At 44.4% G+C, this 22,254-nt stretch overlaps 1 protein-coding gene and 1 long non-coding RNA gene across 13 annotated transcripts in view; one reads left to right on the top strand and one right to left on the bottom strand.

Moving 5' to 3' along the window:
• LOC142493000 (uncharacterized) overlaps positions 1-22,254 on the bottom strand; it is a 728,952-nt gene that overhangs the window by 107,021 nt on the left and 599,677 nt on the right. For 10 of the 11 annotated variants that reach the window (XR_012800954.1, XR_012800951.1, XR_012800957.1 and 7 more), the window contains one exon: positions 3,691-3,792. The exons of the other annotated variant lie outside the window; for it this stretch is intronic. This is a non-coding gene — a long non-coding RNA (uncharacterized LOC142493000). The remainder of the gene's footprint in view (positions 1-3,690; positions 3,793-22,254) is intronic. 11 annotated transcript variants of the gene reach the window in all.
• The window catches only part of LOC142492998 (acyl-coenzyme A oxidase-like protein), a 344,660-nt gene that overhangs the window by 314,797 nt on the left and 7,609 nt on the right, over positions 1-22,254 (top strand). The window lies entirely within an intron of this gene.

Raw genomic sequence — 22,254 nt, 5'->3', positions numbered from 1 at the left:
TTCACATATTTCAAACCTAAAATGTTATTAGATTTTAATTAAAAGACCTAATAGCAGATAAAGATAACCTAATCAAACAAATGACACAAAAGCGTGATACTTTGTCAATATTTATTTATCCACAAATGATTCAACATTCAATATCCATGTGTGAAAAAGTATGTGAACCTTTAGATTCAGTATAGCTGGTGGTACCCCCTTGATCAGCAATGACTTCAACTAAGACTTTCCTGTAACTGCTGGTCAGTATCTCACATCGGTTTTGGGACATTTTGGCCCCATTCCTCCTTACAGAACATCTTCAACTCAGTGACATTTGGGGGCTTCCTTGCATGGACAGCTTACTTCAGGTCCTGCCACAACATTTCGATGGCACTTAGGTCCAGACTTTGACTAGGCCATTCTAAAATGCAGAATTTCTTCTGCAGCCATTCTTTTATAGATCTACTTCTATGTTTAGTATTATTGCCTTATGTCATGGCCCACTTTTGCTTCAGCTCACGAACAGATGACCTGACATTCGCCTTTAGAATCATCTAATACAATGCAGAATTCATGGTTGTGTCAACCTAACCTTAACCCTAATACCAGTTTTTAACTGCACTAGGTTATATAAGCATATGCTTGGATATATTAACCCCATCTGGGTTTATTTCACATAACATTAGATAGAGACTTACCTTGACGTGGTTAGCAGGCTTGGCATTATTTGATCAAAGGATGTAAATTAAATGTCTCCTTTATCTTTTAGATTTTTACACTATATATATATATATATATATATATATATATTCCCCATTTATTGCAATCCCAAAGGTAGAAGCGCAGAGATTCACTTTCTGTTTTTTGCCGCTAACGAAGGTAAGAGCCGAGGCCCCGTCCGGAGATTTCACAGATAAACCTGTAGCCCAGATATACGTGGCCAAAACCCATAGTCTCTGGGTCAAACCTGGAGCGGTGGCAACCCTGCCCAGGACGTAGGGGTGGCACTCCAGGGGACCCATGACGTAATAGTTACGTGAAAAAAAGTCACCTCTTTTTTATATGAGGAGGTACAGAAGGGGGATGACTCCTCCCCTTCTGTTTTGTCATCAGTGATGGAACGATCACATGACTGCTTTGGAGAAGGGGGTCACATGATCAGTATGCCGGAGGGGACGTGGCACTCAGCATTAACAAATATGCCGTAGTGAGTGAGCAAGTGTCTAAATCAGTGGCAAGCAAGACAATATACTTTAAAGAATGCTTATGTGGCCCTCAAGCCCTCCAGAGGGATGCACATTACAAACCCACACACAGACATACAGAGTGCACAGTGAATACTCTACAGCCTGTCTTCTTACTACACAGGAACTAGTGATTAGTACAGGAGCGGGGATGTACAGTATTTATCAGCACACTGTCATTAAGCAGCTGAGGGTGCGGGGAGAAGCTTTGATCCACGCCAGCAACATCTATGCTCCCTCTGCACTGGGAAGAGTGGGCTGCTGGGGCCGCATGTAGCCCACCAATGGTCTAAACCAGAGGTGCGCAAACTTCTTGAGCTGCGCCCCCTTGCCTGGCAGCCGCGGCGTTCCCGCTCCGCCTCTCAAAGGGCTCTGCGTCAAATGACGCCGCAGGTTATGTGATTTCGCCGGCGTCATTTGACGCTGCGTTGCCATGGCGCTGCATCGCCGCAGACCCGGCAGAGAGCAGGTAAGTGAGTTACAGAGGCCTCACTCCTCCCCCGGCATTTAAATTAAATGCCGTGGGGAATAGCGCGGGCCTCTATAACCGCCGCCCCCCCCCTCCTAGAAATTCTCACGCCCCCCAGTTTGCGCACACCTGGTCTAAACAGTCGGATTCAAAAAGGAACGATTGGAAGAAAATTAGGAAACCTGTCAATTCATTAACCGTGTGCCAACATTTAAAAAGAAACAGCAAATATCTTGAAACAATACCAAACTTCTCCCAGGGGAGAGGCATTTATATGTGTTATAATATCCCCCTGGGGTGCAAGCTGCTGAAACCCATATTATCAAAATGTAATAAGATAAAAGAAGACACACTTCTCCCTATGGGGGTATGCGCATTAGTTACAGTATGTCATATTAAACCTTGAATGAAGAAAAAAGACAAATACATTTGATAAACAGTGGAGCGGCGTCTGATTTACTAATAAAATCACAATATGTATTAAATCACCTAAAAAAAACACATATACAAATATCTGTAACAATGGCTAAACAGAATGGTGGTCTACATACTACTCATGAATAAAAATAGAAAACAGCAAGATCAATTCTCCACTAGCGCCTTGATAAAAGTGGACTCCCTGTGTATAAATCCTTATATTGGTGCCATCGATAAGCTGTATGGAGCCGTCGGACTCTGTATTTACTGATCTTGCTGGAAATCTCTGCTGCTGCTGCTGCTAGCTACTGGTCACTATATAGAGATCCTTATGCAATTCAATGTGGTTTCCGTTTTCAACTTCTGTACGACTCTTTGCAATAACCTTTTGCAGCTCCATAATGTGAATGGCGGCTGGGAGACTCCTACAGATCAAAACTCTCCTCCAAGCTTTTGCTACTACTGGGTGTGTACTTCAGCCGATAGGATTTTTCTTTTCTTTTTTGGCTTGTCACTCCTTTTGCTGGCCAGCAGATAAACTTTTGTAACAGCTTATCTTAAAGTTGTGACTATAAGGGAAGACATGCACTGCATGGTTGCTCACAACTTTGAGATAAGCTGTTTCAACAGCTTCTTTATCTGCTTCTCTGCTTTGAACTGAACCAGCACAGATTGCCAGCATAATAAGTAAGCAGGAATCTTAAGGCTTTACAGCTAATTGGTGGCACCAATATAAGGATTGATACACGGAGATAACTTTTTATTAAGGAGGTGGAGAATGAATTTACTCTATTTTGCCGTTTTGTATTTTTATTTGTGTACCTGTGTGATCCAATAGAAAAGCCATAGACTAGCTTAGTATGTATGTAAACCGGGAAGAGTATATGTAGCCAGGACAACTGTCCCAAACCCGGCCGCTCCAAGGGGCCCGACAAGCTGATACCAGAAGCAGGAACCGGCCGGAAGTTGTGTACAGCCTCTGTGCACGTTGGACACAGCCCTCCCCATCAGCTGGGGCCAGGTCCCCTATTCTCCCCACCCCCCGGCTCAATAAATCCTCTGCACACACCCCTCCCGCCTCAACAAGCCTTCGACATAACCCCCATCACTTAATAAACCAGGGGCCAAGGTTAACAATCTGTCCTGGGAGCCATATAAGCTGTTTGACAGCCCTGATTATTTTAGTTCTATTTATATGTGTTTTTTAGGCGAATTAATAAATATTGTGATTAAAAGTAATTCAGACACCACTGCACTGTTTGTCACATTTTGTTTTTCACAGCTTAAATCTACATATGGAGGCGTGTTTCTTTTTTTGAATGATATAATTAGAAAATGGATTAGACCAATAATTACATTCAGTTGTGCACTACAGAACCTTTTGGTCCCATCAACATCACATTTACCGAATAAGACCCATTGTCTGGAACCAATTCATACATGCTCCAATGTTAATTTAACTTTTTTTTGTCTTAATGGTAACAAATGTAAGGAGGTCAAGCTTTCACAAGTTATTTATTGGTGATTGATCAATCTGATTTTAAATCATGTCTGACATTGAAATGTTTGCATTTTTACCTGGGATGTTGAAGGAGTGTGTTACAGGTGAGCTTGTTTCCTCCGCCCCATGATAATGTAATACGAATTATGCACTCCTCCTCCTCCCTGTCATAGGACCAACTAGAAGAGGGGGAAAAAAGGCATGGTGAAGTAAGCAAAAGAACAATTCTCAATTTACACTGGTTAGGAACTTTTATACCTTCAACTTTCAACCGTTATTTACTGTATTTATATCAGAAACACATATATATATATATTTGGTTTAAATAATTAAACGTGTGTCCCTGAACGACCCAGAGTTGAGACAGAGATAAATGGATGCCAATTACGTATTGTTTCCTAATGCATCACTTGTGTCCTTCAGTGGCAAAGAGGATGTTTCCTTGCTGCTTTTTAGTTGGCATTGGAGTACAATTTGAAGCTCAATATTTAAGTAATCCAGAGTTTTTGAAAGCAGTAATCCTGGCTAGAGGAAATAGCTGCACCCATCAGGCTGCCATCTCTTCTGGAAGAGCACAAATACGCCCATTCCTGATTTCCTCTTAACCAACTGCTTTCCAACCGCCAACCAGTGACTGAAAAAGCAAACAAAAGAAAAATTTGTGCGCCTGGTGATCTGTTCCTGAAACCACTCACCGTAAAATGGATTGTTAAATAAATCCAAGTGTAATTAAAAAAAAAAAAAAAAAAAAAAGGGGGGGGGGGAAAAATTTAATATAAATTGAATGGAAACGAAAATCCACCTTGATGATGTGAGTAGTTAAATCCTATGAATACATATACTTTTATACCATTAATAGGTTATGTGACATGAACCATTAGGAGTGAGAGGGGTTAATTGTGGTTATAGCACAAAAAATGGCAGACGGAACCAAAATGATCCAAACACATAAGCAGCTTCCAATGCAAGGTACCCAAACCTTGCTGAATAAGGACAATAAAGAAAACAACCAGGGAAGCGCTATATTAGTTGGGATCAGGCTCAGCAGCCAATTTTATGTATAAACCACATATAAAACAATAGCATAAAATAGCATGAATGAATACACAAAAATATAATATATAAAATGAGTAACACAAGTCTCTGCCAGTTGGAGATTGTCCAGGTGATGTAAGTGCAAGTTAATGCCCCTGTCTGATGTGACAGACTCGGGCAAGAGTGACCTTTGAGAGGTATAAATCCAGAGTGGTAGCTGGGATGGAAAGCGCTACCAACTGTGCAGGTAATGAAGTGTGTAGAAATGGGAAGGTGCCGTAGGCATCAAATATGGAAAAAGCTCACCCAGACTTCAAACTCTTTGCGCTGGTGGCTCCTTTTGTTTCCTCCTTCACAGCCTCGCTGCAGAAACTCCGCTGCACAGCTCTCCTGGGCTTGCACACCAGGGATGGAACTACTCACAGGGCGCCGGGTTTCCGGGTGTCACGGCCGGACGTGACGCACCAACCCTTCCCGGCTGTGCCTGGAGCTGCCGCAGCACACGGGCTGAGAGCCGAATTTCACACAGCTTCAAAGTTCCACAGCCTCCGCAGTACACTCTCCAAGGGACTCCACGTTAGACCACCAGGACTGGGGCAATGAGACAGGGATGCACAAGAGCTGCAACCCCTCTAGACTCCTCCTCCTACGCGTTTCAGCACGTGACGTGCTTTCATCAGGGATCAACCAGTGACTAATGGACAAGCTTGTGTTGTCCTAGGACAGGAGTGGCCAACTCCAGTACTCAATAGCTACCAACACATCAGGGTTTAAGGGTATCCCTGATTCAGCAAAGGTAGCTGAGTCAATGATTGAGCCAACTGTGCTGAAGCAGGGATATCCTAAAAACCTGACCTGTTGGTGGACCTTGAGGACTGGCGTTGGCCACCCCTGTCCTAGGAGAAGGAGGACTCTGTTGGAGCGGTCGGCTGGATCAGGGGTGCGCAAACTGGGGGGATGTGAGATTTTCCTGTGGGGGGGGGGGGAGCACGGGCGGTTTCAGAGGCCCGAGCTCTTCCCCAAGGCATTTAAATTAAATGCAAGGGAATAGCGTGAGACCTGTGTAACTCACTGGGATTCAGGTGCGTGGTGTGATGCGTCGCCATGGCAACACGTCAAATGACGCCGCGGGACCATGTAACATCATATGACCCGTCGCCATGGCAACGCAACGTCAAATTATGCTGCGGGTCACGATGTGACGTCACATGACCCCACTGCGTCATTTAACGCTGGAAAACGAGGTAAGGGGGCGTGAGCACCAGGGGTGCTGGCAAGCAGGGGGGCGCAGCTCCAATAGTTTGCGCACCCCTGGGCTAGATCAGCCCCTGGAACTAGCAGGGTTAAGACAGGGATGACCATGGTAATACTTGGAGGCGGTGAAATAATAAACAGGTGAAAACTCAAATAACGAAACTAGAAAAAACAATAACTATGAGAGATCTGCACACAGGGTTGCCATCATGGGTTTGAGCACTGGGACACCTATATGCTGAGGGCCTCCTCAGCTGAAACCAGAAGTTGGGCCCGACCAGAAGTAGGTTGCGACTTTCCATATTGACCAAACCTTTTCCTCTGTAGGGAGAAATGCAAGATTCCCTGTTTCCTCCTCCCCCACGATGCTGAACAAGCTTTCAGCACACTCTCTCCTCCTCCCTCCTCCCCCACCCACTCAATCATTTAGGACCCTGTTAGTACAACATGAACTATCAGGCTATTATGACTTAGTTTTTTGGAGGTATAGCTGCTTTAACACTGCATTAACATTAAGGATTAGTCTACATCCAATGCCCTCCTCCATACACACAACTGTACCTACCAACTAATCCAGGTCAGAGTGATAAAGATCCAGGCCAGGTTTAATCTATTATTAATTTCTAACATGCCATCAAATGGGAATAAAATCAGGACTGGTTCATTATCACTTTGCTGACCTGGAATTGCTTGGCAGGTATGCACAAAACATTACCCCAAACACAGATACATAAGTCACACTCCTCATCAAGCATCTTCCTGGCTGACAGACACAGCACTGACTAGATACCGCTGGCCTTTCATTTTCCGACTACTACACAGGTATCACATTTCCAAGTCAAAAGAACAAAACACATGAATTTATTTCAGCTTTACCACTGGGTATTCAAGCAGAGATTTGGATTAAGAGTTCTAGAATCTGACATCGGTGACAAATATCCATCTAGTGTGCTAATTTTCCTATCTATTGTGAAACCCTATTAGATAGTTTGGTTTCCTTCATATTCTGTGTTTAACTCATGGGATCTCTGTAAATCAGTATTGCTGACCAGAGGAAGACAGTAACACTCTCGAAAGCTTGTCTTAAAATATCAATTTATAGTCCAAATAAAAAAAGTTATCTCCTAATACTGAAGTACTCATTTACTCTTCATATTTAGGGTAGCCTTGTGTCTATCCTAGGAAGTTTTGAATCCCCTTAGTGCGTTAGCCTCTACCACCTCTAATGGGAGGCTATTAATAATAATAATATGGGAGGCTTTTAATAATAATAATAATAATATGGGAGGCTATTAAATTTATCTTCACAGACCACAGCTTTAGACCATGAGCTCCTGTTCTAGAGTTTCTCTCTTACTAAATAGTCTCATGCCATATTGCCTAAGACGTCAAAGAAAAACATAGTTCCCATTCTGTGATCTACTTACGCAAGTCCCAGCAAACAATGTCTATACAGAATACCATCCTACATTAAATAACCATGCCTGGTGGAAACGCATTTGGGATATATGCTTGCTAGCAAAGTATGCAGAGTTGAAGACCAATGTACATGGCTCTCAGGAGTGTAGCACCAACATAACATAAGCAACAAAAAATGTCATCACTGGGGGGGTGGGGGTGGGGGTGAGGAGGGCGTTCCCCACGATGTGTTCGCGATCACATGGTAGTATTCCCAGAAGTCCGGTGGCACTCAGGTGCTGTCAAACTACCAGCATTGTAAAGGTTAAGTAATGGTTTAGATCTTTTTTATAAGTTTGTGAAAAGAATTGAACGAACGTCGCAAAGCTAGCTACAAGAGAATACGTAGTTGATCCAGGGGTGAAACCTTTTATTGGAACTTGTAGGGAAATCTACAGATGTGGCAAGAATCACTGCCGCCGGAGATAGGGTCTGCGTCGTGATTATGCTGCGGGGGGGGTCCATGTTTCTGCATGGGATCAGACAGTAAGGTTAGCAGCTACATCTGTATTAGTACCATGTACATGTTTTATATCATGTCCAAACAGAATTCAATTATATCTCACAATTATATTTATCCTGTTTACAAGAGATCCAGCACCTGTTCTAAAACGCCTTTCAACTGTATTTTCAAAATGATTAGTCTTTATTTGTGCTCTAAGAACAAAAAGTGTAAATGCCTTTTTTAAATGTAGATTTTTCATTTATTTTTACTTTAAAAAGCAAAGTGAAAGTATTTGTAGTGAAACAAAATCAGAAAGGCCCAGCGCAATGAATGTGTATATATTTGTAGTGAAAGGTCAGTGAGTGAAATAGTGCTTTGGATTATCACACTTAAACCACTGTCTAATTATCAGTGCAAACAAGTGTCTTTTGACTCGCTGCTCCATTTTTGTGTGCCCTGTTGTGGCAAAATGTAAGAAACTGAAGTGCTCACGATCGACCCTATGTATGTATGTCTTTATTTGTTTAGCGCCATTAATGTACTTAGCGCTTCACAGCAATAATAGTTACAATCATATAAATAACACAAAGGGAATAAGTGCTTCAGACTTAAAAGTAACATTTAGGAAAAGGAGTCTCTGCTCCTAAGAGCTTACAATCTAATTGGTTGGTAGGAAGAACATACAGAGACAGTAGGAGGGCATTCTGGTAAGTGCGTCTGCAAGGGGCCAGGGTTAATGTATGAGGTGTTAATTATCAGCCATCGAGCTACTCGTATGCTTCCTTAAGCAGGTGGGTTTTAAGGTGGGTTTTAAAGGTGGATAGAGAGGGTGCTAGTCGGATATTGAGGGGACCCGATGCCCCCCAAATTCCAAAAGCACCCCGTTGGTTCACTCTGAGCGATCCAAGATGGCGGATTTCCGCATGGCAGCACAAACAATGGGGAAGAAGGTGAGGCTAACATGCAAACCTGCACAAAATAGGACATAGATGACTTAGACATCAAATTGTTCACCAACCTCAATGCTGCATTCCACTCCAAAATACAGCAGGCAGTAAGAGACCTCAGAGGTGCTCTTGAACACCTGGAAGAGCGGTCAGCCCCATGGACGCCACTAAAGTGGTTTAAAGAACATGACTGACCCTGTAATACCGCTGAACGGGTAGGCCACCAAAGGCCTCCTCGCCCCAAACACTCCATTACCCCTACATTTGGTTAAAAGTTATCGTTTAATATAGCAACAGTCCAATTTAAAATAAGTTAATTATGCTATGTATTAGCCCATTTATAATATCGGCTGTTGTCAACAAGCTGTGGAATAGCCAATGCAGAAACCCTAAAATAGTGACGCTCTGGCATACAGTGTGGCCTGTTAGAGGAAGGCTATAATGGAGATCACTATCCCCCACAGGCCATACAGTATATCATGATAGATCGATATATATTGGTAGTTAAGGTTGCATTTTAAAAAGCTGCTGATAACTTAACAGTGGTGTGAAAAAGAAAGTACACCCTCTTTGAATTCCATGGTTTTACATATCAGGACATAATAACAATTATCTGTTCCTTAGCAGGTCTTAAAATTAGGTAGTTTTTCACACATGGCTTCTCCATTTTGGCTTTATTTTTGTTAAATTACACGGTGTAATATGTCATGTGTTGTTGTTCATCTGAGGTTGTATTTACCTAATTGTAAGACCTGCTAAGGAACAGATGATTGTTATTATGTCCTGATATGTAAAACCATGGAATTCAAAGAGGGTGTACTTTCTTTTTCACACAACTGTGTGTATGTATGTGTATATGTATGTGTATATATATATATATATATATATATATATATATATACATATGTATACACTGCCCTGAGGAAGGTCTCTCTGTGGGAGCGAAACGTTGGCTGCAGTGTATTTTTTTGTTCTGATACAAGACATTTGGATTATACTACACAGTGTGCTGTCTCTTTTTGCTGGACTTTGGGCTGGTAAATATGTTCTATTGAATACCTATGGGATGAGCATCTGTTTTTGCCCTTACACCTGTGTGCTGACTGGCTTTGTGAGGATTATATACAGTTAGGTCCGGAAATAATTGGACACTGACACAATTTTCATAATTTTGGCTCTGTACGCCACCACAATGGATTTGAAATGAAACAACCAAGATGCACTAGAAGTGCAGACTTTCAGCTTTAATTCAAGGGGTTGAACAAACATATTGTATGAAACAAAGGGGGGGGGGTGATAGACAGCACTCTGACACAATGACTCAGCAAGGTTGCAGGGTGCACGGAACAGGAAGTACTTCAGAAGTACTAACAAACCAAAAGATAGTACCAGCACTCTCTGTCTCACAGCTATAGATATAGGCGAATACCAGTGTAGGGAATATGAATAATTTAATGACACTAATAATAAACTGAAAATATAGCAACAATAGCCAATACGCCAATGCAAGAATAAATATCACCATAGAGAAAATCAAAAATTAAAGGGGGTAGAGGGGAAAGAAGGAGAAGGGGAAAAAAACATGAAAGAAAAGGAAAAAATCACAAAAATGGAAAAAGGAAAGCAAACTAGGGGGGCAACGTTTCGAGGGGTGACCTTCATCTGGCCCATTCCCCCTGGTCCCAGAGGTACTTCCCTAAACCTTCCCTCCCCACTGTCAAATAATCCCACACTCAGCTAATGATATAAATCTAAAGTCTAAAGAGGGCAAATCACATAAGCAGATATCAAATATCAAACAATAAATGTAAATACAAGAATATTGTAAAAGACACAGAACATATGCAGATATCAGATGTCAATCAGTGAACAAGTATAAGCAAACCCTCTATCAACAGCTCCTGGTGCCCTGTCGAGTGCTTGGGGCCCTTTGATAAAGTTGCAGTATTGTGACGAAACGCGTCAGGGACGTAAAATTACGACATTACGTCACCACGTTGTCTGGGTGCTTTACGGCCGGAGCATGCAGGATTGAATTTGAGGCCTACTCTGATGACACACTGCGTGGCGGACTTCAATTGATTGCGGATGAGAGCGGACACTATCGGATGCACAGCACAAGGGTTCCAGTTGGATTCCAAGACTTCACGGGACGGCCTGCATCGGTGGTGATATGATTGTCACAAATTGCTTTATTTTCACTTATTCTTTGTAAGTGTTTTTAATCCCCCCCACCAACCCTCCACCCCCCATTAAACTGTACAGGATCACACTATGGGGCGTGCGCTCTCTGTCTTGTTTTTGTTTCTATAGAATTTGCCTTGGAAGTGGTTCTTCCATGTGAGAGCAGCCGTGGACCCCTGGATCCTACAAGCATTTCCTGTATCACCAATCAGGAATACATTTGGGGGTTGGACTATTACCATTGGACATTTTATTTAATTACTATATATTGTATATTTTTGTAATAGAGTGTTTTATCTAGTTAATATTATTATAATTATATGTACTATAGGATTGTTTTATATCAACAAGCATAGCAACTTTTTAGGTTATTCAATTGTTCACTGGTTTGTAAGTGGCGCTACTATTTTCATCGCTCTTCTATCTATATATATAAATAGATAGAAGAGAGATGAAAATAGTAGCGCCACTTACAAACCAGTGAACAATTGAATAACCTAAAAAGTTGCTATGCTTGTTGATATAAAACAATCCTATAGTACATATAATTATAATAATATTAACTAGATAAAACACTCTATTACAAAAATATACAATATATAGTAATTAAATAAAATGTCCAATGGTAATAGTCCAAACCCCAAATGTGTATATATATATACACACACACACACACACACACACACACTCTTAGGTCTTGAAATAATTATAGTCCTCGGTTATCCATCGGAATCCGTTCTGGAAGTAGCGTTGGATAGTGAAACCGTTGTAAAGTGAGTCCCATGTTATTCAGTGGCGGTGAGCGTTGGATAACGCATTCCAGCATCGAAAAACAGCCCATAGGGTTGCATTGTAAAGCGTTGGATATGCCATTCATTGTAAAGTGAAACGTTGGATAGCGAGGACCACCTGTATATACATACATACATACATACATATATACATACACACACACACACACACACACACACACACACACAGAATATTTACTACATTTTAAAGTTTCCCATCTGCAAAATTGGTGTAAATATACAGCTCCAAGTGTATCACATGAAATAAAATCCAGTTGCTTATGGTAAAAGTTTTTCTTTGATAAGTCTACAGTTTTTAATTTATTTTTTTGTTTCTAACAGTTTTAATCACTCCTAAATAACCCTCGGTTTGCTTTATGTAATCTGAACTGTAGTGGTCCTATGCAAACCGGTATGCATTTATGTGTATATTTACTTATACTGTATGTGCAAATTGGTTAGGCAATAAGCAGTTCAAAGGGTTTCTGTTGCAAACGTATTATTATTGGATTGAATTTACCTATGTAGTGAACTCCTTTATTTCCATGGTATAAAAGAGACTGATATGTTAACCTCTTCACTGCCAAACGGAGGTGCAATTTCTTGGTTATGGAGTGGATGAAGATTATCTCCCCTATGTACTGAGCAGCATGTCCTTTGTATATCCTTTGGAGGAAAGGAGGATATGTATCATGATGACACAGTTTGTCAATTTTGTGGCAGTAGGAAATGTATGAAACTTACTATGATTTCTGATGATGATTTTCCTGGTTTAAACGCCTTCTGAGACCTAGTGGGTTTAACCAACACAGAGAAGGAAATCTGCAACATTTGGAGATGCAAACTTTTCTACACCCCTTTACATTGTTGCACAAACCAACTCCTCTCATAACTACTGTACTCCAAAAACCACTCTACAAATCTCTCATTAACACACAGAGCCAATATGACACAAAGCTCTTGAATACATTGAATCACAGACGCAATGCGAATTTACTGTCACAATCTTATAGCAGCAGTGCGCACTGATCTCCATTTATGCATTTTACTTTAGATCTCTTGTTTCCCTTTCCAGCACTGTCTATATTGTGGAAATCCTTGAATGCCGGAGTGGCCGCAGCCCGTGTCGCATTGCGTTCAGGGCTCCTTAGTATCGCAGAACGTGGTTTCCCTTCGAAAATGAGGAAATAGCATATGACGTAGCTCAGCGGTGCGCAAACTGGGGAGCGCGAGACTTTTCAGGGGGGCGCGGCGTTTACAGAGGCCCCGCACTGAGAGCGCAAGGCCTCTGTAAACTTACTTAATACCCGGGTCCAGTCACACGTCTATGACAACGCGGCGTCAAATGACGCCCGTTGCCATAGAGACGTGACGTCAAATGACGCCGCGGGTCACGTGACATCACATGACCCATTTGACGCAACATTAGAGACGAGGGGGGGGCACGAACGAGGAGGAGAGAAGGTGGGGGGGCGTAGCGCAGGGAGTTTGTGCACCGCTGACGTAGCTAATACGTCTTGAGTGGCAGACACGGTGACGTGGCAGCTATGTCATGGGGCATTCGAAGGGTTAAATCTGATGCTTTGGTGAGCAGATACGAGTTTGAGATATTAAGTTTCTGGGATGTTAAAATGGAGCTCGCCCCCCTATGGCAACTATAGCCCCCTGGTTGTACATAGCATATGCCTTTATTATCACTGATTAATACTCAAAGCCTGTCACTATCAAATGTGTCAGGTACGTAGTACTTATGAATTATAGCTGAGTCTTTTCTCGAATTGTATTTCCCTTTTGCTAAGCATTGTAGGAAAAGGAGTATCTCATTTCACACGTTTCACTTATCTTTATTTAATATGGCTATCCAAGTTCAGAGATATTTAGTTGCAATGCTAAACTGTAATATCGTAGCTTATGGAATAACCCATAGCTCATGCCCTTCAAAGGCCCAATTCCCCCGTTTGTGTTTGCTTTTTTTAATATATTTCATTTTAATCATCAAATAAAAATACAGACAGGTCTGCAAGCCTGCTTTCCCCCATTATCTCTCAGCATACAGTGCTTCCACTTCAGCAAAGGATTCTGGGTAATAACATGCAAATGAGCACTCACAGTGTGCCACTTTTTACTTCATGTCCATTTTAACATGGACCCCTATGAGCAGGCACAGACATTTTCCATCACATTGCCAGTGGAATGCGGAAGAAGTTGGTCATGTTCATAACAGAATATGATCAGAAGGGAGGCTTCATGATCAACAAATCTACCACTATTCGTCAAAAGACTGCCCGGTTTCCGCACAGGATTAGGTTTCACTGCAGTCTATGGACGGCCATGGAGGGAGGTGGTGGGGGTTAAATCTGTGTCCGTGGATAAACCATCCCACTTCCTTATTTCTCCAATAGTTATGATAGACAAACCATCCTACTTCCTTTTTTCCCCTCTCACTTAAAGCACTGTATAGTCAGTATGGGCCTGTATCTGCTGGACTCAAGCTCTCTCCCAGGGGTAAGACTTGTCTGGTCGCAGGGGTAAGACTTGTCTGGTCGCAGTGGTAAGACTTGTCTGGTTTGGCATCAGGTGACTGCTGCCTAAAAAAACAATACCAAAACAAATACAGATTTCTGCTTTACGATGACAGTAGAGAAGTGCGAAATTATAGCAAAGTTATAAGCTTATTTTGGCCTAAATGTGATTCCCTGTGAAGGTTCTGCCTAGCCTCAAAGGGTCAATAGAAAGAGGTGATCTGGCACACAATCAATGAAGCACTATAATGTCACCTGCCGGTGCCCACAGACCAAGGGGGGTCGTCCAACCAGGTCCCCAAGTGGTATCAGGGTAAAGAGAATAGTCCAGGCACACGGTCTTATCACAAAGTAGAAAATGTAATCCAGCATAAGGCTAAGGCCCCGGTATCTCCGCTGTAACGCGCGCCCGATATAAGCGTTTCAAATATAAAGTGTGTGTGGGAATTTAAAATGGAGCTCTCCCCAGAGCACAGTGCAGTGTAAAGGTTACCATGTTAAGCACAGAATCTAGAGATTAAGGACATTATGTAAAGCTTGCGCTCACCACAAACAAGGCGGGGCCCCGGTAGTGAGGTGGGAAAGTATTAGACTGCACACCCACAGCAGCGGAGGCACGCCTGGAGGGTGGATAGTCAAGATCTCCGGGTCTGGATTGGAGAGAGTGGGTTAGTCGTAGTACTTGCCGAGGTCGTAGGTAGATGCTAGGTGGGTGGTCGGAGTCCCGAGTGCTGTGGTCTAGGGTTGGAGCCAGGAGAATAGTCGAGTGTCTGCTATCCGTGGTCAGGGATGGAGAAGAGCGGAAGATCAGAGGCAAGCCGGGATCAGATTTCCAGAGAATGGTCCAAAGTGTAGCCGGGTCGGTACACAGTTGTCGAGATAGAGAGGGTTTGGCCCGGGATTAAAGGGGTTACACCCCATTTGGCCACCCTCTACTCTCACCTGGGAAGCAAGGGGTTAACTGGACTGAGGTCCAGTAATGTGTTTTGCCTTGCTTCAGTACCCAAATGTTTATTCCCCTGTGTAAATGTATTGTGTTATCCTGGTGTTTGCACTCACACATACACTAGGGTTGATGCGGGAGGGATGGGGTTAATGTTAAAATAGTGATTATAGCCCTTTGTGTAATTTTCCCGCCTTTTCAGGCTCCATTTTGCAGCCGTCCATAGGTTGCCATTGAGCCTCCATGCTTTCTAATGGCAGAAGTAGCGGTTTTGGACCTGTTTTCCAGCGACGACCAGCAGGTGGCGTCCGAGAGGAGGAGCGGCAGTTTCAATGGGCTCATTGACTTCAATGGAGATTCCTCAACGCCGGCCTCGAGGAACAGGTTGGCAGCCATCCAGACCGCAAAAGCGGATACAATGTCTTTTAAAAGAGTTTAATCACTACGGTCAAGTTCAACGCCAATTGGCGTGGGAATCTTGGGTCCTAGGGCCCCTGGGAATAAAGTTCTTTTTGTCCCAGACCCCTAGGAACCCCCACACACGATCCACACCGGGTCCAGGAACGAGGGACCCCCGTAAAGGGTCGAGCGGAGAAGGAGGGTCGCACCATTGAATCTAATGGCGGCGGGCACCATGCATTGTCAATGGCGGCGCCGGCCATTGATTCCAATGGGGAAAAGCCGCATGGCGAAAAAACGACTAAGTGTAAAATGTTGAAATGTGTAAGTCCATATCTCCGGTTCTGGAATGACCAGAGGGATGGGATTTGGGTGGCATATAGCCAAGGTTCCGGCTTTAATGCATGCCCCTTCCCAGCCCCCTCAGACCAACCAGACAGAGTGTGGACGAAGGTAAAGATTTGTGGATTTTCTCATAGACTTCAATGGCGGCGGTTCCTCCATTGAAAGTCTATGGCGGGAAACTCCATTGACTACAACGGCGGAGTTGCTCCATTGAAACCCATGGCAGCGGAGCCTGTTGTTTTCAATGGGGATTTAGTGAAACGCTGAGATTTCTTTTTAGAGGAGATTTTTATAATAAAATATGAAACGGTTTATGTGATATTTTTATAACTCCGGTTCCGAAGGTCGTAGCGGGCTGAAACTTGGACCCTATAGTGTACCACTTCTGGCATTAAGGTCTGGAAAGTTTGGACCCGCTGGACCTACCAGAACCGGGTATTTTAATATGTGTAGGTTTTAAAATGTATATGGGGTATTGGATCTGTTCTGAAAAATGCAGACTCCATCTGCTATGTTAAATAAGGCAGGAAGGGCATCCTGAAGAATTAACATAGCCCGGTGATCAAAAGCTAACTGTCCTGATTGTTTATGCTAAGGGCAAGACCAAAGGGGCTGAGTGTTTTTAAGTGTCGGTCTTCACACTTACAGGGAAGCCAAAATCTCCTTCAAAGAGATTTTTGCTAGACAGCTTGGCGCCTTGAGTGCAAGAGAAGGGTTGAAATGGTATATAAGTCAGAGTCACCCTTACTCAAATGTCTTCATGTGTCTTCATGATCTTCATGTATTGCTGTGATGTCTTCATCTGAAACTGAATTATGGAAGAAATGGCCCATCCTGTATCCTGATGGCTTTCTTGTCCTAACCTTTAAGCAAGTGTCCATATTTTGTCTATTATTTGTATATATCGTGTGTTCACCTTTTTCAAGGAATAAATTATATTTTATCATATCTAAGTCTCGTCCGGTTCAACCCAGTTATATCTTTGGTGGTGTATTATTCATAGCCTGTCACAAAGCTCCCGTCACAGGCTATTAATAAAACTGGTGGCAGCGGCGGGATTGAACTGGACCTGTATTACAGAGTACTGCGGGATTCTGTGATATAGTGGGAACTCGAGAGTAATTGCGAGTTCCTGGGACTAGAGATATTGAACACACAGTGTACAACATATAACACAAGATATGGCACTTCCTCACTGTTCCCCTACTTGTGAGAAGCATTGCCTCCAGAACCAAAGTGCCGGCCATCCGTGTGACTGGAGCCGGGCACCGAGACCAGAGGAGTGCATCAAGTCGGCGCGGGGACCAGCAGCCGGCAAGGCTGAGAGAGAGGCAGCGATCGGTGAGCTTGAAACCCGGCAGGCTGAGCAAAGATCCACAGCTGCAGCCGCTGTAACCATCAAACCGCCCGGAGAGCAGGGAATGGACCCAGCTCCGGGACGGCAGACTTGTGGAGGGAGCGGGTGGTCTCGGAGACCACGGTTGTCTTGCACCAGGAGAGGTAACGGCCTCCCTGAAAGAGCTAGCACTGGTGTGTGCGTTGGGCAAGACGTGGTTCCCGGCGAAGTGGACCCAGTTCACGGCGTTGGTGCCGCACCGACCCGCTTACCCCCTCCCAGAACCCGGCACTCAAGCAATTCCGCTCTGGACTCCGTTGCCCCCTGCGAGGGGTAGTCCACCGGCGGCGGAGAAGCTCCGGAAAGAGCCCGGCGCTCGAGCAACTCCGCTCTGGACTCCATTGCTCCTTGCTGGGGTTAGTCCACCGGCGGCGAAGAAGCTCCGGAATGAGCCCGGCGCTCGAGCAACTCCGCTATGGACTCTGTTGCCCCTTGCTGGGGTTAGTCCACCGGTAGCGAAGAAGCTCCGGCAGGCGCTGCGGCACTGCCAACAAACGGGCCACAATAATGCCCGGTGCCCGGACCGTGCGCGGTCGGGCGAAGAAGCCCCTCAGGGCCAGCGCTCACGAGCTGCGGAAAAGATGACCCAGTTAGCGGCATCCTCTGATGGCTTCCGCCCAGCCAGGGCGACAACCCTTCGCGGGACGTCCCCTGGAGAACTTGGCCGGGCTGCATCGGCAACAGCGGCGGAGAGCGGCGGCCATCCACCTGGCGAAGAAGCCCCTCAGGGCCAGCGCTCACGAGCTGCGGAAAAGATGACCCAGTTAGCGGCATCATCTGATGGCTTCCGCCCAGCCAGGGCGACAACCCTTCGCGGGACGTCCCCTGGAGAACCTGGACGGGCTGCATCGGCAACAGCGGCGGAAAGCGGCGGCCATCCACCTGATCCCGGCGGAGAACCGGCGGCGGCGGAGAAGAAGCCGCCCCTCCGGCATCCTGCCGGCGGCAATTTTATTTGGGGGGAGGGTTGGGGTGTGCAGGAGGTGGGTGTTTCACGTTGTTTGGCGGAGTCGGCGATGACCGGAGCCCCACAATCCACGCCGGCGACCCTGCACCAAAGCAGGGTACTGCTGCGGCAGCTACCCGGGGCTCGCCCATGGCGGCGACGGCGGCGGAAGAGCCGCGATTCCGACAAGGTGCCGGACCCCTTTCTGAGTGGGGGGAGGGACAGGGATTGCGGGAGGGGGTTATTTTACCTTTTTTGGGGGAGCCGTGTTACTCCACAAACACATGGGACCCTTGTTCTGCACCGTTGTACCTGTACCCAACCCGGGCACTGTCGCGGCAGCGGCCCGTTGCTGCCCGGACCAGATGATGCCGGGGGCGGCCTCTCCAGTCCCCCTGTAATCGGGACCAACGAAGGCGGCGGCCTCTGCGGGGACCAGCGAGGTAAGCCAGACCAAGTCGCAGACTGACCCTGACTTATTTGTTCCTATGACTGTACCCTGTTGTTTCACTATAGGGGTGACCGGAGGGTGGCAGGAGATAGGAGTACCAGGGGAGGGGAAGGAAGAGCAGCTTGTAGGGCAGCCAGGCTTCCCCATTACCCTGGCGGAGCACAAAAAAGTGACTACAAATGTTTTTTTCCACACTGCAATATTTGCCTCCATTTTTGTTGCTTTTCTTAAACATGTTCAGCTTTCACAATGTCCAAATTGTACAGCTGAATGTCTAGTACTGCGTGACTCACACATTATTAGGTAGTGGCGATTGCTCTCCACTGTAAATACATACATGGGGATAAGCAAAGCCTGTGCAGTTTGCAGCCACAATGCTACATAACTACTTCTCATCAGGAAATCCACCCACATGTATGCTGGGAAAATATATTCCTTTGCAATGACACCTGACACAGAAAACGTAATTTCCTTCATCTTCTCCATTGAAGTAAAAGGCAATGGGTTAAAATGAAAGCCACAGCCACCCCACCCCCACCCCCCAGAAACAAATTGAACTCGTATAATAATGTTAGTTATCTTGCCACCTGAGCAAGTTTTTTTTAGTGCTAAAATCAATATATATTTTTTCAGCATCTCTAGTGTCTGATGTTACCATGGTAACCTTTAGACTGCACTGGACTCTGAGGAAAGCTCCATTTTAACCTCCCGGACAATTAAGATTTCAAACACGTACCAATGCAACAGATGTTATTGCACCCATTAACAAAACATTGCGTTAACGATGTAGTGCTATTGAAAACAACAGTTGAACAGATAACGCACTTGTCATTTTAAACTCATTTTGTGAGGTAATGCTCGTTATTGGTGATAATATTATCTACTGTATGTGTAAGCATCATATTTTAACAATAAAAGCCGCATTGGAAAGGGCTAGAAGAGATCCCTTAAAGTATGTAAAATGCACAGAAAGAAGACATGTGCTACAGATTGCTGCTTTAACACTCTGCAGGGAATGAGGCCCGAGGGAGCTCAGATTAAAATCCTACCCTTGTGCATCACTAATCAAATAACTTTTGCTAACTAATCAAAGCTGTATTGTAAAGCACCTCTAGCCAATCAGAACCAATCACACATTACAACAGAAAAAGCAGCATAGAAACATTGAATTTGACAGCAGATAAGAACTCCTTGGCAAACCTTGTCCACCCATTCTTAGGCCAGGTCCCCAGTGGCGCGATGGCGTGCGCGCCACACACAATGCACAGCCCTCTATGGGGCAGGCCCCAGTTGTCGTGTGTTCGCAATGATAAGCCTCCCAGGAGGCCTAATCAAAGTTTTATGGATCCCGAAACACGTCGGAGTACCTCTCACAGCGCTAGGTGTACCTCGTTTTGTTAGATTCAATAAAGAAAACTTTTTTTATGACATCGTGATCCAGCCACCGTTGTGTTCTTTCTCTTCACAATCCACAAGCTGCGCGCTGCCTGCACGTCCCTCCCAGGACCCAAACCTCTAGTCTTGTGTCTATCCCAAGGAGTTTGAATGCCCTTACTGTATTAGCCACTGTGATTCCCAACAGGGGGTTCACAAACACCGAAGGGTTAGTGGGGTGTCCCCAAGGGATTAGAAAAATATGTGGAGGATCCCAGGCAGTACAGTGGGTTCCTGAGATCATGTGGGGACTGCACATTCTGTAAGGTTTGGGGGCGGAGCTATGAATGCAGATGGAGCAGGGGGGGGCTAAGGTAAGGCGCTTTGTCCTTGCTGTGGGGAGGGGCTAACCATGTAAGTGACTTTGGGCTGGGGGAGGCAAGTGGCTAACAAGGTAACGGGGCTTTGGGCTGCCCACCAACAGGTCAGGTTTTCAGAATGCTCCTGCTGCTTCAGCACAGGTGGCTTAATCAGTGGTTTAGTTGAAGACTGCGCCACCTGTGCTGAAGCAGGGATATCCTGAAAACCTGACCTGTCGGTGGTCCTTGAGGACTAGAGTTGGCCACTCCAGACATAGAGGGACATGGAACGCTGGAAATGACACCAGTAAGTATCGTTGGAACCTGGGGTACATTGTAGATCCTGAGGACCTGTCAGTTCTCATGCTGGAAAAAAAAGGGGGGTTAAAAAATCCGGCCAGGCAGGTCTGCTCCTTTAAACAGAATCTGTTATTTATAGCCGCTTTCTATTTTCTTAAGTAAATAACTTATTTTGCCAAATGCAGAAGTACTCATGAAGGTAAATGAATCAGTACAAGACTGTAACCAAGAGAGGCTTTGCAATTTCTGTACTTTCATTTGGAAAAAGTCTAATTGCTCCATATTTTGGTGGTGTCATGTCAAACAGCAGCATGGTCAAACGCCTTACGTGGTCTTAGATTGTTCTCAACGTTCCCTGTAGTAGATGATACATTCATGTTCAAATATATGTACTGTAATCATTACATCTATGCGCTGATTCTTAACATTTGAAAATCTCCATATTCATTTACTATTACTCAATTACGTTATGGAATTGTTGTGTTCTCCGCTCCAGTGATCCCCCGTTTCCTGAGATATTTAACTCTTTGCCGGTATTTCTGGTAACTTTTGGGAAATCAGTATGACTGCTATCCAATTTAAAACCAGAGACAGAACATGAAACACAGACAGAGCTCAGTGTTGCATCCAATGACACAGATACACGGTACAGTGCCTAAATATATATGTATATATATCTTTTGAATAAAATGGTCTTTTAGTTTAACCATTTGGCCAAAGTGTTGTAAGCCCTTGAGCCCCTCCAAGGCAGACCACGTCTCAAGGGTCCTAACACTAACTTAAATTCTTAATAACCTGTACATTACCAGGAAGAATGATTTATAATAAATCTGTCAAAATTAGTTGCATAGTTCTAAGTCTGATTGAACTTTTATTAACCTGTATAATACCAGGAAAAGCACTCTGTTTTAGATTTGTCACAATCAAACTGCATGCAGGTTCCCATGAGTGTGGAAGGTAGAGATGGAGTGAGCTTTAACCATTTAAAAGTGGGAGGGGGTGAGCTTCAAACTAGGGAAGGAGGAGCCACCCTCCAAATCAGCCAGGACCAGCTGAACAAGAATTGCAAAACATACAAGACCCTATAAGCTCATATTGAACCCCCAAAATAACCACAACATATATATATGCGTATAAGCGTCAAAGAGTAGTGCTACTGAGCATGGCAATATATGTTTAAAACCAGAGACAGAACATGAAACACAGACAGCTCAGTGCTACATCCAATGACACAGATACATGGTACAGTGCCTAAATATATATGTATAGAGATATCTTTGACGCTTATACGCATATATATATGTTGTGGTTATTTTGGGGGGTTCAATATGAGCTTATAGGGGTCCTGTTTGACTGCTATCCAAGCCTTAATCCCATGAGCCAATAGGAAGCACAATGTCATCAGACCATGACATGTCAGCTTCCTATTGGGTAAGCCCGCTGGTCACCTTTGATTTTACTGTTCCAGTACTTTCAAATTATGCGGGGAAAA

The sequence above is a fragment of the Ascaphus truei genome, chromosome 4 (genome assembly GCF_040206685.1).
Source record: "Ascaphus truei isolate aAscTru1 chromosome 4, aAscTru1.hap1, whole genome shotgun sequence".
Classification (NCBI taxonomy): Eukaryota; Metazoa; Chordata; class Amphibia; order Anura; family Ascaphidae; genus Ascaphus; species Ascaphus truei.
The sequence above is the reverse complement of the archived record's forward strand: the minus strand, read 5'-3'. Positions and strand labels throughout refer to the sequence as shown.